This window comes from Silene latifolia, chromosome 7 (assembly GCF_048544455.1).
Source record: "Silene latifolia isolate original U9 population chromosome 7, ASM4854445v1, whole genome shotgun sequence".
Taxonomy (NCBI): domain Eukaryota; kingdom Viridiplantae; phylum Streptophyta; class Magnoliopsida; order Caryophyllales; family Caryophyllaceae; genus Silene; species Silene latifolia.
Window position 1 is genome coordinate 82,587,569 of NC_133532.1, and position 22,365 is coordinate 82,609,933.

Here is a 22,365-nt window from a genome sequence, read left to right on the forward strand (position 1 = left end):
CCGACATTTAAGGCCGACTCAAGTAGAACACAATCGAGCTTTGTAAAGTGGTTAGTGTCTTTTCTTGCTATTATAGTATTCTCGATGACCTTGTGCCACACTCTAATGCCCGGATGGTGGACTAATAGAGCACGACAAGCATGAAAGCTCACAAATTTCTTCCCGGAAATTGCCTCCCAAAGAGGAGCGGGGTCATATTTTTAGGGCATCTTATGATAATAAGGTGTATCACTAAGGCCTAATACTTTACTCAAAACATCAAAGGTGATGCGCCTATTCACATTGGCAAGGCAAAACTCGATGTATGTTCTAGTCTCTACCTTAGTCAAATGAACTTAAGAATTCCAATGTAAGGGAGGGGTATGTCAATTCTCTTGTAGTAAATAATTTTCCCAACCCCATGGCTTCAAAGAAGGCTTTTGTTTGTTCAAGGACACCCAATTTGTTCAAGGCATCTTCACATATGAATTTGGTGGGTATAATGGCTTTCTTAGCATACTTGGCAAATGTATCCCTATGGGAGTTAGAAATGAAAATTACCTCCGGATAGTTTGATAATTGAGCAATTTCCGGGGTTGTTGATGTTGTTGCTTCCAAGGGAGGATTTTGTTGTTGTTGAACTTCCAAGTTTGTATTAGCAACCACCATAGCCATTGAAGCTTTCTTTGCTTGAAGGCATTGTTGCCTTTTTGAGAGTGCCTTTGCCTTGAGTGCCTTTGTTGCTCCTTTTGTTCTTGCCATTGTTGATTACACCAAGAAAAGGTTGAAAATATTCAATTTCTAATTATACCCAAATCGATTTTAAGATGAAAGGATTTGTCTTTGTATTTCAAAAATCGACTCAAAGGTTGAATATTTTGGTGCTTGGATTGATTATTGTTGTAAAAGGAGTGATTAATTGTTGTTGTAAGGAAGTTTGAATTTGATTTTGTTGAATTTGGTTGAGGAAATCTTGTTTTTGGTGATGGAGAGGATGAGGGTTTTGGGGTTTTTGGGTAGTGTTTGAATGTATGAATGAATGAAATTAATGTGGGAAGGGGTATTAAAACACCCGAAATTTTCAAAACTGCAGGGGGAAGACGAGCGGATTCCCTTCGGGATGCTCGGATTCTGCTCAATTTGGCTTCAGGAAATCTCGCCTAAAGACGAGCGTCTTTCAGTGAAGACAAGCGGATTCTGCAATACAAGACGAGCGTATTCCCTTAAAGACGAGCGGATTCTGTTACAGCGAATTTTCTTAATCCGCACTGGCAAAAAGACGAGAGTCTTCTTGAAAAGACGAGCGGATTCTTTCAGACGAGCGTCTTCTCAGCTTGGACGCTCGGATTATCATACAGACCAAAATTTTCAATTTTGCAGCTCATTTGGACGGACGGATTCTTCCACAGACGCTCGGATTCCCATAAGACGAGCGGATTACCCATAAGAACGCTCGGATTCCACCCGGTCTAACCGGATTCAGTTCCATCCGTGCACTTGCATATCCCGTGTCATTTTCATTCTTCAAATCCCGTGTTCTTCATTGTAGGGGCACCACGAAGGCATGAGTAGCCTAGGCAATCGCTATCCCCACACTAAGTTGAAGCACTACACATAAATAAAATCATTAGTCCCTCCCTCACTTCTCTCAAAAATGATAAATATCTTGATCGAGGCACAAAAATCCGAAAATGACAAACATGCAATGTAAGAATTAAAATGCAAGTTAGGGAGTTAGAAATATTTACAGATGGTGGTTTGGAGAGGACTTCACCAAACTCTCATCCTTAGTGAGATGTCATGGGGGCATGTCCAAGGTGTTGTTGATGTTACTCAACACCTTGAAGAAGTAGTCAAAAGCTTGTTCATTGTCATGATAAAGATCCTCAATAGATCTTTGCACTTGTTGTCCTTCGTGTTGGTCTTGATCGATAGCATTACCAATGTAGGGGTTGAAAATCCCTTCAAACTCATCGTCCCAAAGACCGCAAACTTCATTTACTTGGTCACTAAAGATCTCTTGAGTTGATAGAGACAACTCTCCCACTTTCTTGTTTTGGCCAACAAGGCCATCTTCTTCACTTGTCATGGGTGAGCTTTTCAAGCTCTCTTTGTCATAATTCCCTTGCTCTTTTGATGGAGCATCATCAACTTTATTCTTCCATTGGAATTCCGACTTCTTCCTATCATCCTTCCGGCTATAATGATCAACCATAAAACATGGTTCATGCAAACGGGGAGCTCTCATGGTCTTGTCAAGATTGAAAGTTATGCTCTCATCTCCCACTTCTAGAGTGAGCTCTCCATGCTTTAAATCTATCACTGCACCCGCGGTGTGCACGAAAGGTCTACCTAGAATGATTAGAATATTGGAGTCTTCTTCCATGTCAACAATGACAAAGTCCACCGGGATGAAAAATTTCCCAACTCTTACGGGAACATCTTCCCATATCCCTAATGGTGTCTTCGTCGATCTATCGGCCATTTTGAGTGTGATATTGGTGCATTTAAGCTCTCCCATCCCTAACCTTTTACTCACCGAATACGGCATAACACTCACACTAGCCCCTAGATCACATAAGGCTTTGTTGATCGTGGTGTCGCCAATGGTACACGGTATTGAGAAGCTTCCCGGATCTTTGATTTTTGGAGGTGAACTCCCTTGACGGATTGCACTACTCACCTTAGTGAAGGCGATAGTCTCAATCTTCCGGATCGACTTCTTCTTCGTAAGGATGTCTTTCATGTACTTTGCATAGGCCGGCACGTGATTGATTAATTCCGTGAAAGGAATCGAGACTTCCAAATTCTTCACAATCTACATACATTTTCCAAGTTGGTCATCAAATTTGGGCTTGGCTTGACGACTTGGAAAAGGAAGTCTAATGACAATGGGCTCCTTCTCCTTGGCCTTGTCTTCATTTTTCTTTGAAACTTCTTCTTTTGATGGTTCTCCATCCTTGGAGTTTTGCACAACTTCTTCTTTGTCACTAGCTTCCACAACTTCATCCTCAACTTGCTTCTTCGGTGCTTCATATCTCGTACCACTTCTCAAGTGAATGGCACTAACCGTTTCATGTCTTGGGGGATTACTTTGAGGTGGTAATTGCCCCTTTTGTCTTTGTGAGCTTGAAGATGCTAGTTGAGTCAATTGGGTTTCCAACATTTTGGTGTGGGCTAGGATGTTGTTGATGGTGATTTCCTTTGCTTGACTATCCTTTTGCATTTGAGTGAAAAACTCTTGTTGATTCTTTTGCATTTGGAGGACAGCTTTTTGAACATCAAAACCTTGGTCATTTTGTTGATTGTATGGAGTTTGATTTTGGTAACCATGGTTTTGGTTGTAAAAGGGTCTTTGATTTTGGTTTGTCATGGGAGGTGGGGTGTATGTTGGTTGAGGGTTTTGAACATTTTTGCTTTTGTATGAGAGATTTGGGTGGAATTTGGTGTTTTCATTGTAATAATTGGAATAAGGGGTACCAGTTTTGTATGCTTGAAAAGTATTCACTTGTTCATTTGTTCCTCTACATTCACTTTGTTCATGTCCCAAAGTTCAACAATTCTCACATATCCCACTTGGGATTGATGAGGATGCCGTCATGGCATTGACATGATGCTTAGGTGATTTTGAGGCTTCTTCAAGTCTAGCCATAGCTTTTTCAAACTTCAAGTTGATGGTATCAATGTGAGCACTAAGTTGAGCACCCAATTGAGCAATGGAGTCCACTTCATGCTTTCCTCCTCTAGTAGCCTTGCGAGGTCTACTATATTGTGAATTATGGACCGCCATTTCCTCAATCTTGTTCCAAGTTTGATTGTCGTCAACTTCGGTGAACATACCATTTGATCCCATGTTGAGAATGTTTCTTGAGTCTTCATAAAGACCATTCCAAAATTGTTGAACCAAGAACCACTCGCTAAGTCCATGATGAGGACATGAGCGACAAATTCCCTTGAATCGCTCCCAAGCTTCATACAAAGATTCTTCATCTCTTTGCTTAAAGCCCGTAATTTGAGCTCTTAGCATGTTAGTCTTTTCCGGTGGGTAGAACTTTTTGTAGAACGCTAGAGAGCCAACTTCTTCCAAGAGTCAATTCCGAGAGTAGCCTTATCAAGGCCTTTCAACCATTGTTTTGCGGTGCCAATTAGAGAAAAAGGAAATAAGACCCATCGAATTTGGTCTTGAGTTACACCGGTTTGAGAAATCGCATCACAATAGTCACAAAAAGTCTCCATGTGAGAGTGAGGGTCTTCACTAGGCATCCCCCCAAATTGGCTTCTTTCGACTAATTGGATAAATGCGGATTTGGCAATAAATTTTCCGGTTAAGTGTTGTGGTGTGGGAGTACCATTGGGTAGGTTCTCCTCGGTTGGTACGGAATGTGATGAAAATTTAGGCATTGTGGGTTGATTTTGTGTTGGATTTTTGTTGGGTTCTCCTCACCTTCTCTTGCAAAAGGGTTGATGAACTCAATAGTGTTTGGTTGAATATCTACAACCTCACCAATACCTCTCAAAGTTCTTCTAGCAAGTCTTCTATTGTTTGACAAAGTCCTTTCAATTTCGTGATCAAAGGGTAACAAGTTACCTTGTGGTCTTCTAGACATGCAAAATATCAAACAACTCGAAAATAATTAAAACAAACCTTGAGGAGCTTTACTTCCCCAAGGCAAAGAAAGACAAAACTAATAACAATTTAAGAAAATCTAAATCAAGCTAACACCGTCCCCGACAACGGCGCCATTTTTGGTCGGACTCTCTTGAGAGGTTTAGTTTTCGGTACTTGTCGTTAGGAGCAACTAGACCAAAACACTATTTATAACTCCACAAACAACTCTACAATTAGTAAAGAGGCAAGTAAAGGTCGGATCCCAAGGGACGGGAATTGAGATGAGATTTTCAATTGCAACTAGCGGTGTCTAGGGGTGTCACAATTTGGGGTTTGAATAGAAGATCACTAAACTAAATAGCAATAAAAGTAAACAAGCAAGATGATTAAAAAGGGATGTAAACAATTGATAAAAGGCACTAGGGTATCATGGGGTCATGGGAGATTCATGGGAATTGATCATACAAACATATTCTCAAATTATAAGCAAGCAATTATTGTTGTGATGGATCGAGTTGGTTTATATCTTACAATCCTAGGAAAGTTTGGGTCCCGGAGCCGAATTGATTAGATTGTACAACACCTACAAGTCGACTTAATCTTCCCTACTCAACTATATGCATGGTCTAATGAGACTCGAGTTGGTTTATGTCTTACAAGTCTCATTGAAAAGATAGGTGATGGGTAAAAAATGCAAGGATTCATAGGCTCGCATTTCATCAAACATAACATGTGCTTAAGTTGAGATCACAACAAGCAAGCAAATAAACTATGAAAATATATTAATTTAAGCATGAATCATCCCCCATGTTGGTTTCTCCTAATTACCCATTAACCCTAGTTAAGGAAACTACTCACTCATTATCATATTGAACATGCTAGCAAGGTTGTCAACCATACCAACAAAGTAAAACATGATGAATAAATGAAGATGATTAACAATAATTAAAAAGGGATTAAGAGAATTATACCTACTAATGATTCCAATAATAAAGCAAAGAATAATAGAAGTACTTGATGATTGATTGGAAGGTTGTCAATCTCCCAATAATAACCCAAATAATCTTCAATTACCCAAAATAAAAGATGAACAAAAGAGAGATTAAGGAAATGAGATTTGTATTAAGACTTGATTAAAAGTTGATTACAAGATTAAAGAGAGATTTTGTTGATATAAATTATACTAAAGATTGATAAGAAGAACATGATTAGCTAATTAGACTAATGGGGTATTTATAGTGGGGATTAGGTACATAAATTAGGGTTTACTAAGGGCTTAAATGACGATTAAGTCCTTGAGGAATCGCCGGTCTCAAGAGAGACTCCGGTCTCCTTTTCGCCGGTCTTTGAAAAATATGCGCATCCTTCATTGAACAAGTAGAGGACGGATTAGCTGTCACACAATCCGAGCGTCCAGGGCACGGGACGGGCGGATTGTGGGTCTTTTGGACGAGCGGATTCTTGGGGTGGACGGGCAGATTGTGGTGGTTTTGGACGAGCGTCCAGCTGAGGAAGACGCTCGGATTGCTTGTCTTGGAAGGGCGGATTGTGGGCAATCCGCTCGGATTGTAGATCAGCTTCCTCCTTTCTTCTTTTCTTCCTTTCTCTTCATACAATCCTTGAGGATTTTCTCGGAGATGCAAGGATCTTTTCTCATCATTGCCCAACTACTATAATATGTACAAAGGCCACTACTACAGAAATAGGCTTAGAGAACTGTTGGAATTAACATTAGAGAACGCTTTAGAGGCGTTCTCCAACTCAGTGTTCTCTAAAGCTTAGAGAACTGTTAGAAGAGGCATTTTGTATTCATAGTCATAGATAACGGCTAAAATGAGCTTTAAAGAACACCTGATAAGCGTTCTCTTTTCCTAGTAAAAGAGAACGGTTGGGTAAGCTAATAGTTCTTTATCCCTCTTGGCTTTTTAAAAAAAAAATATTGATGATATTTGAATAAAATTAATATATTTATTCTCATTAAAATCAAATACCAATACCAATACACTTGTTTCACATAGCACCAAAAAAAAAAATTACACTTGTTTCACCGAGCCAAAACAGCGAGCAAACAAACTAAGTCCGATTTCTGCGGTCATCAAGAGATCATCTCTAACAACTTGTACTTTGTCTCCGATTTCTGCGGTCATCTTAGCATAGTGCTCCTAGTCATCTTGGTCAAAAGGATCTTCAATTGACACAATGGGGTACTCAGCCACAAATGACTTGTAACCAATTTGAAAGGCAACTGAAGCATACCTCTTCCTTGAAGTTTAAGTCATATGACTTGTCCTCCATGTAGAACTCAGATGCAGCAACATCCATCCCAATAACCACCTGCGATAGAGAACATGTAAAAATAAGCTCACTGAATAAATTTCCTATGATCAGATTTGACAAACTACCACTGACGAAGTTATTTACCTTGCCGGTGTATCCAGCCTTCTCAATAGCTGTCTTGAGCAACTCAAGACCTTCCTTGTTCTCCTGAAGGGTCGAAAGCAGAATATGAATACAGTACACATAAATTACAAACTAATCACAAAAGAAAGAAGGAATCTACTGAGAGCACTTAAATCTGTTGATCTCAAAATAGAGCATATAATCTAGCTGAAAATTAATATAACAGTAGTAAATTGCTTGTCTTGAAATATTTGGCAGTTTTGCTACTTATGGCAAACCCAATAGAGCCTAGAATGGGCGAATTCAGGCCATCCCCAAATAGTCTACCTTGTCCATAATTGCGACCAACTCTTGCAGCTTCCTTAATCGATCAATGATTCTCAATTTTTGAACCTAAAAGCTAAGGGTACACAACACAGCCGCACATAGCTGATTGTATAATATTGACTTATACATCTTTGATTCTTTGAAATTACAGAAAGTCACACATTCAGGAGAAAAGCAAAAGGCATAAGAAAACATATATAGAGGATCGAATGAAAAACCCTTATAATCATCGGCGGAAAATAAATGTGTTCATCAATTACAATTAAAAAAAGTCATATTGAGGTAATATCAAACAAAATCAAATGAGACACGTCATATGGGTATATTATCCAATAAGTAGAATACTCAAAATTACACAAAAAAACCCTAAAAAAAACAATAATATTCATCGTATATACGGAATACTAAAAAGAGTAAATGAAATACCAGCAGAATGGATGCAAGAGGTGTAAAAGAATAAGACAATCCCCACACATGTGATCATCACTAGTCATGGAACGAAGGAAAGTGGTTTTATCCCCACCCAAAAGATCCATATCTCCCGAGGCCAAAACATGCGAGATTTTGGTATCTCATTTATATCTTCAAGGTAATCACGAATGATGTTTGTTTTCTGCACAATAAGGCTTGAAAATTACACAATGCAACATCATAGTTGCAGAACATCTCTGAACAAAGAAAGTTAAGCTCAGATGTACAAACAAGTAGAAATAAACCCATTGAATTCGATAGACTATCTGATGCCAGATCCTCCAAGCTAGAGTTATGTAACAGCTTTGATAGTCCTAGGCCAACAAGTCCTGCGACATAGTGGCAATATTCATCGTAATCGTCAACTGTTTCTACTTGAATTTCGTACAAAAAACTTATTAAGGTATATACTTACCATGAAATGACACATAAATACTCAAATACCAAAGAAATTTAGTTTCACATTCCCAATTAATATATGACATCATGCTTACATAATTACTTAAACAATCGCTAACTGACATGCTTTAGCTGCCTTGTGAGCAAAAAAAATGCTTTTAATTTATGTCAATTTTATTCCCCATCTCGGCAATGAATATCAACCTTTAAGGACCTTGGTTAGCTGGAAACAATTTTATGACATCTAAAATTTAAAGGACGAATAGATGACCTAGTTTTAAAGAAAAAAATCAAGAAGAAAATAAACGTCGAATCGAAATTCGTTGATTCATACTGGGAAATGCAATCTGCAATTGAATTCAGCTGGACAAACTACAATAATCCTTGGCTTGAAAGACGACGAATAAAACAGCTGTAAATTACAATAATCTCCCAATAAACAACAATCAACAAAAGAACGAATTGCTAAGGAAATGATTGAGACGGATGGAACAAGAATCAATTGCTAAAAACAAATCAAATTAAGAAGAAGAAATTGATGATAAACAAGCAACAACGGCAAATTTAATTGAGTTACAACAATCAAGTATGACTTACAAATCAAGCAAAGAAAATCAATAACAAATGCAAATAGAAATGAACTTAATAAAGCCCTATTTCTAGGGTTTATTGAAGTGTAAAATCCCCAAATCAACAATCAAGTATGACTTACAAATTGATGATAAACAAGCAACAATCGACTTTCCTTGTTCATGGTAAAATCCCCAAATTTCTAGGGTTTATTAAAGTGTAAAAACATCAAATAGGAAGCCAACCTGAAATTTTCAAAGAAGCATGTAAGTTTCTTGATTTATAACCACAATTCGAATCCGAACCTAATAAAGCCCTATTTTTGGATTAAGGTGAGCAAACCCTAGAATAATTTTCGAACCTGATAAGAATGTCGAAGGTGGTGATGCGGGCCATGCGGCCGACGACGTTAGTTAGGCGACCGGCGGCGGCTGTTCTTAACGAATGGCAGATCTGGTTGAGGGAGATAAGCGTAAGGACAGAACAAAGGGTTATTGTTCATCACTTGTGTTTTGTTAACTTATACTGTGTTAGAAGAGGCGATTGGGGACACATCAGGATTGGGTTTTACTTTATCTTTTTTAAACTTTATTGTTTTATTATTTTAATAATAAGTTTAGATAACTGTGAATATAAGAAGCGTTCTCTATTTATTTTTTACATAACGCTCACTTCAGGAAAGCGTTCTCTTTACTGTCAGAAAACGGTTCTTCAACTTAACCGTTCTCTATTATGTGTTACTTATTCTTATTTTTGTAGTAGTGGGCCTTCTAGTCTTGTCTTCTCTTTGATGCTTGGTCATTGAATTCAATCAATTTAGCTCCATTTTGCCATGAAAATGCAAGGTTTGCACTCCTTTCCTACCAAGGAAACAAAACCTCAAAGAATCTGCAAAACAAAGGACTAAAGACAATAAATGACCCAAATATGCACTAAAAAGCATGGGAACAAGGCTAATTCGGGGACTAAATATGCTCAAATTATGGTCACATCAATGTTACAGGCAGCCAGTCATATATCACCTTAATTGTCCTCTCCAAACCTGTTTCATCCTCAAACCGAATGCTCTCAGGGAACTTCTGATTCAATTGTACCTCAATCAGCAGACGAGCATATCCCAAAAAATTTCTTTTCTCAGTAGCCTCATCCGTCCTGAGTACCTTACCAATCAGACCCCCAATTTTTTTAAGGCATCCAGTCCCCCATAATTTCAGGTCCAGATCATACAGTTAAGTATGATCTCTGATGATAACAGTTCTCTATTATGTGTTACTTATTCTTATTTGTTATCAAACATCAAGTGTCCCTCATTCAAAACATCAAATCTCAGGGAACCGTCCTGCTTAACAATAGAGAAGGCGTCCACTCATAATAGAGAAGGCGTCCACTCTCTGATGATAACAGGTTTGTTATCAAACATCAAATGTCCCTCATTCAAAACTTGCTGTTGGTCCTTGATCGACTTAAACCTAGCAATGAAAATTCCATTGGGCATAAAAGAGAGTTTATCCAGGTTTACCCCTGTCCACACCCTACGTAAATACCCAGAAATCACATTCCAAGGTGGATTGGCCCCTACAACATACCCATACACCGATGGCGTCCAATAGTTGATTTCATCCTTAACATCCTCAAGAGTGATTTTAAGAAGGTTTACCTCTGGACATCCCACCGATTGCCAGTCAGTTGCATCAGCTTCCTCATCAATCAATTCCTCCTCTTCATCAATAGTTTCCAAATCATCGTCTAAATCAAGCGGGCGTAAAGCATCCTTGCCAAAATTCAGAACCCTAGCTCGATTAGAGGATGACGATGATTTGTTGTTATTAGTATTTTTTTGTTGTTTTTTTAAGGATTATTATTAAAAGATTTTTTTGATCGTGCCATTTTTACCTTGCAGCTTACGAAACTTAGATCTTTCTCTCTCTAGGTTTTCTCTCTCATCCTTCGAGTTTCCCTTCAGCTAGCTACACAAATTTAGAACGCGAAGATGTTCTTACTTATGTGACGATCTTGATACGTAAGTTGCCGGATGTTATGATATGGAGAATGTTGGCTTGTGAGGGACATGTGTTGGATAAGGAAGACATGTGTTAATGTGGTTGTGAGGGATAGTGGAAAAAGGAAAGAGAGGAATGATGAGCTAATCGAGGTAAGGAACATGTTTTGTGAGATATGGTGAGTGATATAGTCGTGTATTGACTATATAAAAGCAAGTGTTTATGGGCAAGAGTGATGTAAGGGTAAAGATATGTGAGAATGCAAAGGTTGATATGAGGGATGCGGATAGTGTTAAATTGGGATATGTAAGGGTTTATGGAGGGAGACAGTTAGGATTGTGTTGGTTAAGAATATATAGGTAATGAAAGGTTGTTATAGAGGGATTGAGAAGAAGGGTATATAGTGAACTTAGATGGAGCTATATCGCGACGTGGATTTGTAGAAATGACTGAGATTGGGAATTTGAATTATCAAGAGGTGAGCCAAGTGTATAATTCTTTGGGCAATTAATGGTATGAGGTGAATGGTTGGTTTTCTAGGGATACGAAATGGAGAGATAACTAATTAAAGGCTAAACGTTAGTTGTGGGGACTTTATGGTGACAAATGCGAGTAAATAATATGATGGGAGAGGATCAGTGATAAGAAAGAAAGAGAAGATATCGATATGAATTAATGGAATTTGAGTGGTGGAGCAACAAGAAGGTAATCGGATTATTAAGGAGTTAGGTAGAAGAAGGAAGAAGATAAATTATTACGTGGTATTATTGGATGGAGGTAAATTGGGAGAACGTTAATCAAAGTTATGGGACATGAAAATAAGGAATCAAGGAAAGGCAAGATAGCATTATGAAAGGATGTGAGTTAATAGTTATATAGGAATTCAGGACGACATGTTAGCTGTCGGTCTTGAGGTATTAAGGGAGTAAGAAGCTGGTAGAGTGTTTATGCGATATGAGATTTTGGTGGGAGGTTAGGTTACGACGCGATAAAGGATAGAATTGGAAATAATGTTGAGGTAAATTTTGTTGATGGATTTGATGTTCGTTATTTGGGATGATAACCAAAGAGATGAAACGGATTGTGATATTAAGAAATGATAGTAAGAGAGTAGTCACATGAAGGATGGTGGTGTCGTATTGTTGTCACTCTTGGTTGAGGATGATGTTACATTAAGAAAGTTAGTTGTCCTAATGGGGTTGATTCTGTGCAGACTGATCTGTAGGTATGGTTGTGAGGGAGTATAAGAGGTGGATATATGGGGTGTTCGCTAGAAGTTGGGTACTGATGATATGGCTACGTCCGCCGGGTGGTGATAATTTTGTGTATGAGAGGATGTGTTATGAAGGGCACCTGAGTTAAGTTCGGATTGGAGGTATTATCTATTAAGTGGTAACTTACGTGATCAGGATTGGCTAGTTAGATTTGATTATGGGTCCATGAGGTGTGTAAAACTTTGTGTGAGGTCCTGGCCTCACGAGTAATGGTGTGGCGTGATAGTTACGAGTCGTTATATGTGTGTTCCGCGTCATATGTTATACTTATATGTGTATGTATGATCTCTGTAAGTAATGGTGTGAGGTTCCGGCCTCAAGAGTCATGGTATTGATAATATTCCTAAGGTTGGTATTTGTGATCCTGTCAAATATGCTGCGTCGTTATCTGGTAGAGCAGTTTTAAGAAGTCTTGTGGTCAAGAAAGTTGTGCTGAGTCAGTGTTGTGAGATTGTAAAAGTTGTGATGGCTATCAATGTGGTTTTGTGCACTGTGCAAGGTAATTCGTGTTGTGATACGAGTATTTTCGTGTTGTCATAGATCGTTGTTTGTTTACTGCTATTTCTTGTCAGTGTCGGTCGGGCATATATGTAACACCCGCGAATTTCCCATTTTGACATTTAAAATTTATTAGACCGTTTAATCACTTTATTAAATACTTTTGAATTATTCAGTTTAGTTAATTTTATGTCAAACACGGTTTTTATAAAAGTAATATATAAAAGCTCGTTTATATAAAAATACGTATTATTATTAAATTATATTTTTAAGACATAATTTATATAAGAATATATGTATACGTATTTTTGGTCGGACAATAATAGTGACAGTAATAATATTAGTTTCCGTCTCAAGTTAATATAAACTCGAGATATTATTTCCGTCTGACAAGACCGTCACATGTTCACATGTGAGACTAGACTTATCTACTCTCGACCTATCCCGTGTCGACAACACGCCCCTCAATTTTGGCACCCAACTAAAATTATAATAATCACTTGACCAATACCATCCGGCCCCTTTTGTTTCCTTCTTTCTCATTCAAGTTGGAAATATCCAACAAACAACAACAAAAGAAAGGATAATGCATCAGCAGCATTCAAACAAGCAGAGTCCATAAGACGCCATTTTCGTGACCTTCTAATACAGATCCCGGCTCCATTTTTCCACCATTCCTCTTAATTTTTGCACCATTCTTCTCCTTATCTCTTCCTTCATCTTTTAAGGTAAGAAAGATATAGTCTTGTGGAGTTTTCGTCTCGACTCGTCTCATGAATGTAACGTTTTTAAGCTAATCTCGGCTGTTATTACGGTTTCTAGGTGAAGGCTTTGAGGACCCCGAAGGAAACTCGTTCATAATAGACCATTCTCTTGAAGATTAAACAAAGTTAAGGTAACGGTGATAGGTTACTCGACAAACGTCGGCAAACTCGTCTTCCTGCTCGACTTTTCTGTGTTTATAGTAAAAGTTTAGACCTTTATATGTTTCCTTAGGTATGAAATCAATTTTTGGTAGTACTTGTGGTTAGCTGGTATTGTGTCTCACGGTTCATCATTTGTTCCATACACGACTAAGTCTCGAAATTGTTGGTTGTTTGCCTTTAATTGTGCTTACGTGTTTGTCGAATTTATGGGCTTAGTTTAAGTAGGAAAATTGTTGGTATTCATCCCTGCTATAATCGTACTCAGCTCGTCTCGAAATTGTCGTTTACACTCCGTCTGAAATTGTACAAGCTGACTGCTCACCCTGCCTATTTTTCTTTCCCTCCGTTCACTGCTTGTTTTCATGTCATATTGCTGGAATTATCTGAGTATGCTCATGCCTGTCCCAATCCCGAGTTAATTTCGACTTAAAAAGGAGTCGAAATAAGAGCTTCTAAATGCAGATTTGAAACCGTTACTATACTCGTTTTGAACTCCATTTTGAGACGAATTAAACGGTCTCTTGGATCTGTTTTTCTTGCTATACCTTCATCTTAAAGTTGTCCCATGTGTACGTGTTGTTTCTCCGCCTTGAAAATTCAAGGTCGAACTGCCAGAGTCCAGCTATATGCCGTCCTTAGAACTGTTGTGCAGGTACATGAGTGAGGAAATGAACCAACTATGGTCACTTCATTTTCTTCCCCTGCCTACTGTGAATAGTGATGCCGTCCTTTTCTTCTTTTGTTTTGTTTTGTGAAAATTGATGTTGGGCTCACCAACATTTAATTCTTGGGCTCAAATTATGATAACTTTTGGACTCACTTCTCTCTTTTATTTGGACTCAATTTCTTGATGTTTAGTGGGCTCACCATTACTAAATTTTTGGGCTCATCTTGTCACATGTATTGAATTTGTGTACTTTCTGTAAATTTCCTCATGACGTAAATTATCCATTACCACTTGTTATATTTTATTTATTTTATTTAACCGGCACGTATAATTATGAAATGAAATGTTTATTTATATGTTACAAGCATGAAAAGGTTATTATAAATGATTACTTGTAAGAGTCGTATTCTTGTAGAAATGCCATATTACCATCGTACGTGCTTGACATACATTTTTGCCCTGCTTGTGTTGTTCTGGCAAGCACGGGTTTGACCTACTTGTGCTGTTCTGGCAAGTACGGTTTTGGCCTACTTGTCTTTGTTACGCAAGTACGGCTTTTGGCCACTTGTCTTTGTTACGGCAAGTGAGTCTTATCTTAGTCTTTCCGCCACTTTCGTCTTTGTTCGGCGATTGGGGTACTCGGTCTCCTTAGTAGTCGAGTCTTGGGTGCGTCTTTGTCTTTGGCGCACGTCGAATCGGGATGTACACCCGAGAATCTGCATATTTAGACTAGGACCGTATTATTATCGTAGTCCTACCCGGGGAAATTATAGTCTAAGAGTAATAAATGTCTTGCATTATTTGGATGGTTACTTTGGTCATATCTCCTTGAAATACGTGCTCGTGGCTAAGTGGCCGTGTCGGTTTCCTTGTCCTTCTTTTCCATTTATTTATTGTTGCTTATGCCTTACTTGTTTATTCTATCACTTCTTTTACTCTTGTTGGTTTAAACACGTATAATCCTATGTTTAGTTATGATTCGATTCACTCATGTCTTATCTAATATGATTGTTTGTTTTCGTTCCTTGTTATGTTCGTTTCGACATATTGTGGCTGGGAGAACCTTGAGTTACTCCCCACTGACTGTGGTGTTCATGTTTACATGAATGACAGGTTGTGAAGATGCTTACGTGGGGAAGACGTGTGGGATAGCGAGAACTAAACCCTTGGACCTTAGTTTCTAGTTTAGAAACCCTTTATATGTTTATTCGTGGGATATCTTTTCCCCGCCTTCTAGACTTGGGTTGTAATAACCTAATTTTGTCTATTATTGTATTTGTTTTATTTCATTTTGGCACCCGCACGTTAATCTTTAACTAATAACCAAAAAGTTTTTAAAATATCATAAATTTCCGCTTTAATTTATTAGTTATATTTTCCGCGTTATCGCGGGGTGTCACAGTTGGTATCAGAGCCTACGTTGCTCCCGACGCACACACGTGTACCCCAAATTTAAATTGAACTTGACCTTGAATAATAAATGAGAGATGGGTAGACTTAAGGACCTAAGGTGGTAGTCTGTAGTGTGTTTGCTCTTTCTTAGGTTCTAACATGTTTGTTCATTGTCATTTAATAATTGTTGTGCCCTTTGATCAATGACCGTGAACTTACCTATGTGGAGATCAAGACTTGGTGCTTAGTGCCGGAAACTGAAGGTTTGTTCAATCTTTGAAGAATGCTTCTTCTCCCTCGAAGATATTCCACCTTCTTTGTGTTCGTTGCCTTATTCTTTACCTCTTGGTGGCTATCTTTCTTCTAAACTCTCTTTTTTTCCTTGGAAGCTACTCTTGTTGTTAGAAATCTATGTCTCATTATTACAACATATTCTTATATGTTACAATTTAATTTAGTCATAAAATTAATTTGGATCTTATGCATGCAAACATGAATAAAGATAAATAAGAAATCGTTTTCCTTACATTGAGAAATCGGATATATGGGCACAAATGAGTTCTCCTACTCACTTGTTCTTGAGCTCTCCAAATATTGGATGAACAAAGGATTCAAGTATAGAATCCCTCCCAAGGAATAATACCCAAGATAACCTCTTAATAAAATTAATATTATTAATACTAGAACAATATTAATCTATATAAAATTGACCCAAAAATATTGATTTTGGTCTCTCAATTTCGGTTAAGAGAAGGGAGAAAAAGAAGTGATTTTTATCTCTCTAAAAACTCTATATTTTTAGATGATGGAATGAATGAATAATACACTAACTTATCATGAGTGTATTAGGTGAATAATATAGAAAACCCTTTGGTCTCTTTCACTAGGAAAACCGGGTAGGGTGGGGTGGCTTTGGCCAATGCATGATCAAGGTGCTCTTCACAAAAACAACTAGGTTTGAATGGCTAGTAATTAGGAAAAATGATTATGTTTTCCACTTAATTAATCAACATAATATTTAGCCTAATATACCCACTATTTCGGTCCATTTAAGATAAAATGGATTTCATTTTATCTTTGTCAATTTGTCACATGTCACAAGTCATGTAAAATTGTCATGTATTTTTAACGTATTAAAAATCAACGCATTAATAAAATACGTCATGTACAAAATCGACTTAGTAATTCATAATTACTTGTACCAAAATAATTTACCAATTATAAATCACAACATCTTGTATTTATAATAAATAATTCATTCAAATGCAATTGTTTCCTTAAACAATAATTTCATCTAAGTAATAAAACAATTCGATCACTTATACCGTATCTTATTTAATCAAATTATAATGAGATACGTAAATATTACTTCCAAAATCGTCCGTCAATTTTAAGTAATTTAATTAACCCGTATCGTCATATGATCAATTAAATAATTAATTAAGAGTGTTACCCTTTAGGTATGACCTAAGGGGATCAACTGATCACCACCGTCGCACGACAGTAATGTCAAACTCTAGTCAGCCAATCATTACTGATATGTGTGGACCAGTTGACAGTAAAATATTACTTCCCAAATGTATTCTTAAAATGAGACTTAAACATGTGATCATCGTGATCGACAGTTGTGAGCGCATTATTGTCGGAGGACACATATTCCAACAATCTCCCACTTGTCCTCGACAAGTGTGCGTCACCAATTCTCTTGTCCTATTACTATCTCCCACTCAATGCAAGGTGTCTTTCAGGTCGTACTTGCAAGTGATCATATCGAGAGTGGTTTCCTCGATCTGGAGAATAACTGATTGACCGGATTTATCTACCATAGATATCTTCCGAGCGTGGCCACGCATTTCCAGTTCATTACTCCTCGAGTGGCCCTGAGATATTGTTATAACCCTGACAAGGGGTGGACAATTCCTATCGCACTTATTCCCTTCAACTAGCCACAGCCATCATAACTCAAAATATGCCCATTTGACCCCATTTACGAAAGTCGTAGTAACACAAATCAAAGTTAATCTGAAACTGTGCCATCTTAGGTGAACAGTCTTTAGTCAAAAGAATCGACTCATTAGAATACTATAGTAGCTCTCGCCACAACCAGGCTATATAAATTTGCCAGAACTCTATAAGCGGTCATAAGGCCCGACAAGGTGTTCCTAACAGTCTGCCTATGTGATCGACTAGTCATCACACATGACTCCATGGCACTTGAACTTGCCATCAATCGCATCACATTCTAGTCACTTCGAGACGTCACCTCATGTAAGTAACTATGGGCGAATACAATGCTAATCCGTGTTCACTTTAACGGGGTTCAATTGTCTCTACAACCCGTTTGGATGTAACAAAGTATAAGGTGAGTTAATAATAACTCAAACGACAAATGTCGACATCACATTCAGGTAGTCAATATCATATTACAACCTTGTGATGCATATCGTAAGTGTGTAAACACTAGTCGATTTCAATAGAAGTTTAACATACCATGTGTCCATGTGTTCAAACTTCTTATATTGCATTATCCTTTATATTCATGTTATCTCTCATAGCATGAACCTTACCAAGTACACATATAGGTTCCCAACCTAGGTTTGGGTTCTTTATCTTGAAAGAACTTTCTGGTTTTTTATCACATAACCAACGAATTTGTGGTGGATGATGTAACTTGCACTTGTCAAGTGTTCTACCCACTCACAATGCACTAGGTATACGTTTTGTAGAGTCTTGCAACAATTTTCAAGATGATTAGCCTAGCACTTCTCATAAGTCCTAGCATATTAGAAAATATTAGTTTTGAGTAACTTCTTACTATAACTAAGTAACTTTCCAAGCTTCTTATTTCTCCTTTTAGCTTGAATAGCTTAGGATTTTCATAAATCCTTACGTGTGATCGAACTTCAATATGTGCAACCTCTTGTCACATAACAGAGTGTTCTGTCCAACACTGGAATCGCTCATTGGTTCTCCTCGAGAATTCATGTCGATTTTTCTATGGCTTGCTAATGATTCATTATGCTCTTATGCATATGATTCATTATTGGACATGTGCATGATTATTCTAATGGCGGAAACATTAGTAATTAATAATCATGTGATCAACCATTCTTAGGTTCAATGAATGACCATGACTGCTTATGGTAATTCTATTTACATCGATATGAATAACCTACGTTTCTTGTTGATTTGATGTGTATATCTCAATACTTATCCAACATCTCATGATGTGATTGGATTCATCATAGTCCATTTTCATCCAGAATTGAAAACTCAAATACTTCTTTGTGAAAGATAGTATTAGCTCGTCATTCTCAATGAGTAATGAATTATCAATTTTACAAGATGATTGCTCCCACTAAATTCCATGTCTTCACATGATAATTTCCAACTCCCACTTAATTCCACATGTTTCGCAATTGACTACTCAATCGAAACATTTCAAGAATTGAAATATATTTTGCTTTGCCAAGTTATTAAGATAAAACCATATATGTTCCCAGCATATCCTTTCAAAATACCTATTTTGAAAAGGTTTCAATCTTAAACTTATGGAAAGAGATTTTAATCTCTAACTCATTCATTTTAATAATGATGCGTAGCAAATGTCATTATTTAAATGCGTATTTCATTTAATTCACGTCCTTCTCAAAATACCCCTTTCGGAAGGAGGTTTAACCATTTCATTTTTATTGATGAGGTTAAGTAATGACACTAGCGTGGTTAACACTTAACTTAGCTCTTGTGTATATCGGCATATCATTCTTTGCAACTTTTAGTCATAAATCTCATTTATTTTCAAGGATGCAACTTTGTTTCATTTAGGCTCTTAAGTAAATATCAATATTTAAACTATTGGTCAAAAGTCGTTCATCAACTAGCCAAATCTCTTGTTAAGACTTTACATTAGTCATTTTTCTTCCAAAACTTTCTTTTGGTCTCCTCGTGTAGTTATCATGAGAACATATTCTTTTGATTACTTCACTTGGTCTCTTTTGTCATGTATATTTGATCTATTCGAGACCATAGAACTCATCTATTCGTGTACACTATCTATATAGGTTTACAAATCATTCTTTCTTGCGTAGATCTCATTTACACAAGTATACAAATTTGCATACAAATTTGCTTTGTGATACAAATTTGCTTTGTGTTCTTTGTGTCTTCATTTGTCTCCCACTCTATCTTTAGAATAAATACACTAGAGATTCAAAGATAGCTTATGAGACACAAATGATGATTTTGAAGTATAAGGAGGACTATCTCATAGGTTGACTAATAGTTTTAGATTTGATAAGTGTACTTGGTGATTGTCATTCCTTTAAGAGAGTTCATCAACTCAATCATCACTTTTTAATTGATCATACACAAGCCTTAAGCTTGTGGACATATAATGAATCCCATCATTATTGTTGTCTATTAGATCACTTTAAGTGGATGATCATATGTTTCTATGAGCAAGTATATTAAGACAAATTTTTAGAACACGGAAAAATATAATAAAACGGGTGACTTGGGTTTCAAACCAAGCCACCATAATCCAAAATACAACAATTGTTTAGAAAGGATCAAACATATCCATGTCGAACACGGAAATCAAAAGGTTCTAAAAATCCGAAACATAAATTAAAATAAGACAATAAAAAGCGAAGCTTCATGGAAGCTACTCCTAGCTTCTAGATGATTTCCCAAGCTTGCTTTTCCTTTCCCTTGTCCTTGCTTGGTGGAGGCCCTATTTACAATAATAAGGGGATACATTATCACAACTTTGTATCACAATACCATAGTTGAATTAGAAACATAAAAGAAAGGATAGTCATTTACCTACTGGAGTGATCTTTCCAGCTTTCATGTCACCAAGATACTTGGAACAATTCCTCTTCCAATGTCCAACACCATTACAATAATGGCATTTGTCAAGAGGACCCTTCTTGGTCTTGGAAGTGCTAGCTTCAAAAGTCTTAGCTTTGGTGAAGGTGGGAGCTTGCTTCTTACCCTTCTTTTCATTCTTCTTGAATTTTCCCTTGCTTTTGGTGCTTATGTTAAGCACATCCTTAGGTGGGTTAACATTTAACCCCATGTCTCTTTCGGCTTGCACAAGTAACTTGTGCAACTCTTCAAGAGACACGTCCTTGTCTTGCATGTTAAAATTCACCCGGAATTGAACATATGCCTTGTGATGTGACCATAATTAGCGCATATTTAGCCCCCGAATTAGCCTTGTTCCCATGCTTTTTAGTGCATATTTGGGTCATTTCTTATCTTTAGTTCTTTGTTTTGCATATTCTTTTAGATTTTGATCCCTTGGTAGGAAAGGAGTAAGAATCTTGCATTTTCATGGCAAAACGAGACTAAATTTATCGTATTCAATGACCAAGTATCAAGGAGAGACAAGACTAGATAGCCTTTGTACATATTATAGTAGAAGAGCAATGTTGAGAAAGGATCCTTGAGTCCCCAAGGAAATCCCCAAGGAATTTATGAAGAAAAGGGAAGAAAAGAAGAAGATATGTTGCTGAGTGACAATCCGAGCGGATTGTCACCAATCCGTCCGTCCCGCAGCTGCACAATCCGTGCGGCTTTGCACGAATCCGCTCGGATTCCACCTCCACAATCCGACCGGATTCCCTTGAATCCGTTCGGATTCCAACGCCAGATTCCGCCCGTCCCAACCTTATTCCGCCCGGATTCCAGCTCAGCACGGTTTCCTCTTCTCCAAGCTACAAAGAAAGAAGCCCTTCTCTCGAAAAATACCGGGTCCTCCTTGCTCAAATCTAAAAAGTGTAATTACTAGTTTAGCCCTTAGTTAACCCTAATGCATCCTCCCTAATTTCCACTATAAATACCCCATTAGTCTAATTAGAGGGCATGTTCTTCTTATCAATAATTAGTGTAGTTAATATCAATCAAATCTCTCTTTAATATTGTAATCAAGTATTAATCAAGTTTTAATCCATGTTTTAGTTCTTTAATCTCTCTCTTGTTCATCCTTTATTTTGGGTAATTGAAGATTATTTGGGTTATTATTGGGAGATTGACAACCTCTCAATCAAGCATTCAAGTACTTCTTTTATCTTTGCTTTATTATTGGAATCATTAGTAGGTATAATCTCTTAATCCCTTTTTAATTATTGTTAATTACTTTCATTTATTCATCATGTTTCATATTGTTGGTATGATTGACAACCTTGCTAGCATGATCAACATGATAATGAGTGAGTAGTCTCTTAGCTAGGGTTAAATGGGTGATTAGGGGAAATCAACATGGGGAATGATTCATGCTTAAATTAATATGCTTTCATGTTTTATTTGCTTGCTTGTTTTGATCTCAACTCATGCACATGTTATATTTGATGAAATGCTAAGCCTATGAATCCTTGCATTTACTATCATCTTTTATCTTTTCAATGAGACTTGTAAGACATAACCCAACTCAAGTCTCATTAGACCATGCATGTTGTTGAGTAGGGAAGATTAAGTCGACTTGTAGGTGTTGTACAATCTAATCGATTCGGCTCCGGGACCCAAACTTTCCTAGGATTGTAAGATATAACCCAACTCAATCCATCACAACAATAATTGCTTGCTTATAATTTGAGAACATGTTTGTATGATCATATCCCATGATTCCCCTATGATCCCATGACACCCTAGTGCCTTTAATCAATTGTTTACACCCCTTTAATTCATCTTGCTTGTTTATTTTCATTGCTATTTTAGTTTAGTGACCTTCTACATCAACCCAATTTGTGACACCCCTTAAACACCACTAGTTGCAATAGAAATCTCATTTCAACTCCCGTCCCTTGGGATCCGACCTTTACTTGCCTCTTTACTAATTGTAGAGTTGTTT

At 37.3% G+C, this 22,365-nt stretch overlaps 1 non-coding gene across 1 annotated transcript; it reads left to right on the plus strand.

The window, feature by feature from the left end:
* Positions 1 to 3,899: 3,899 nt before the first annotated feature.
* On the plus strand, positions 3,900 to 4,006 carry LOC141593438 (small nucleolar RNA R71). The gene has a single exon (XR_012521520.1). It is a non-coding gene; the product is annotated as a small nucleolar RNA R71 (small nucleolar RNA).
* The last annotated feature ends 18,359 nt before the right edge of the window (positions 4,007 to 22,365 follow it).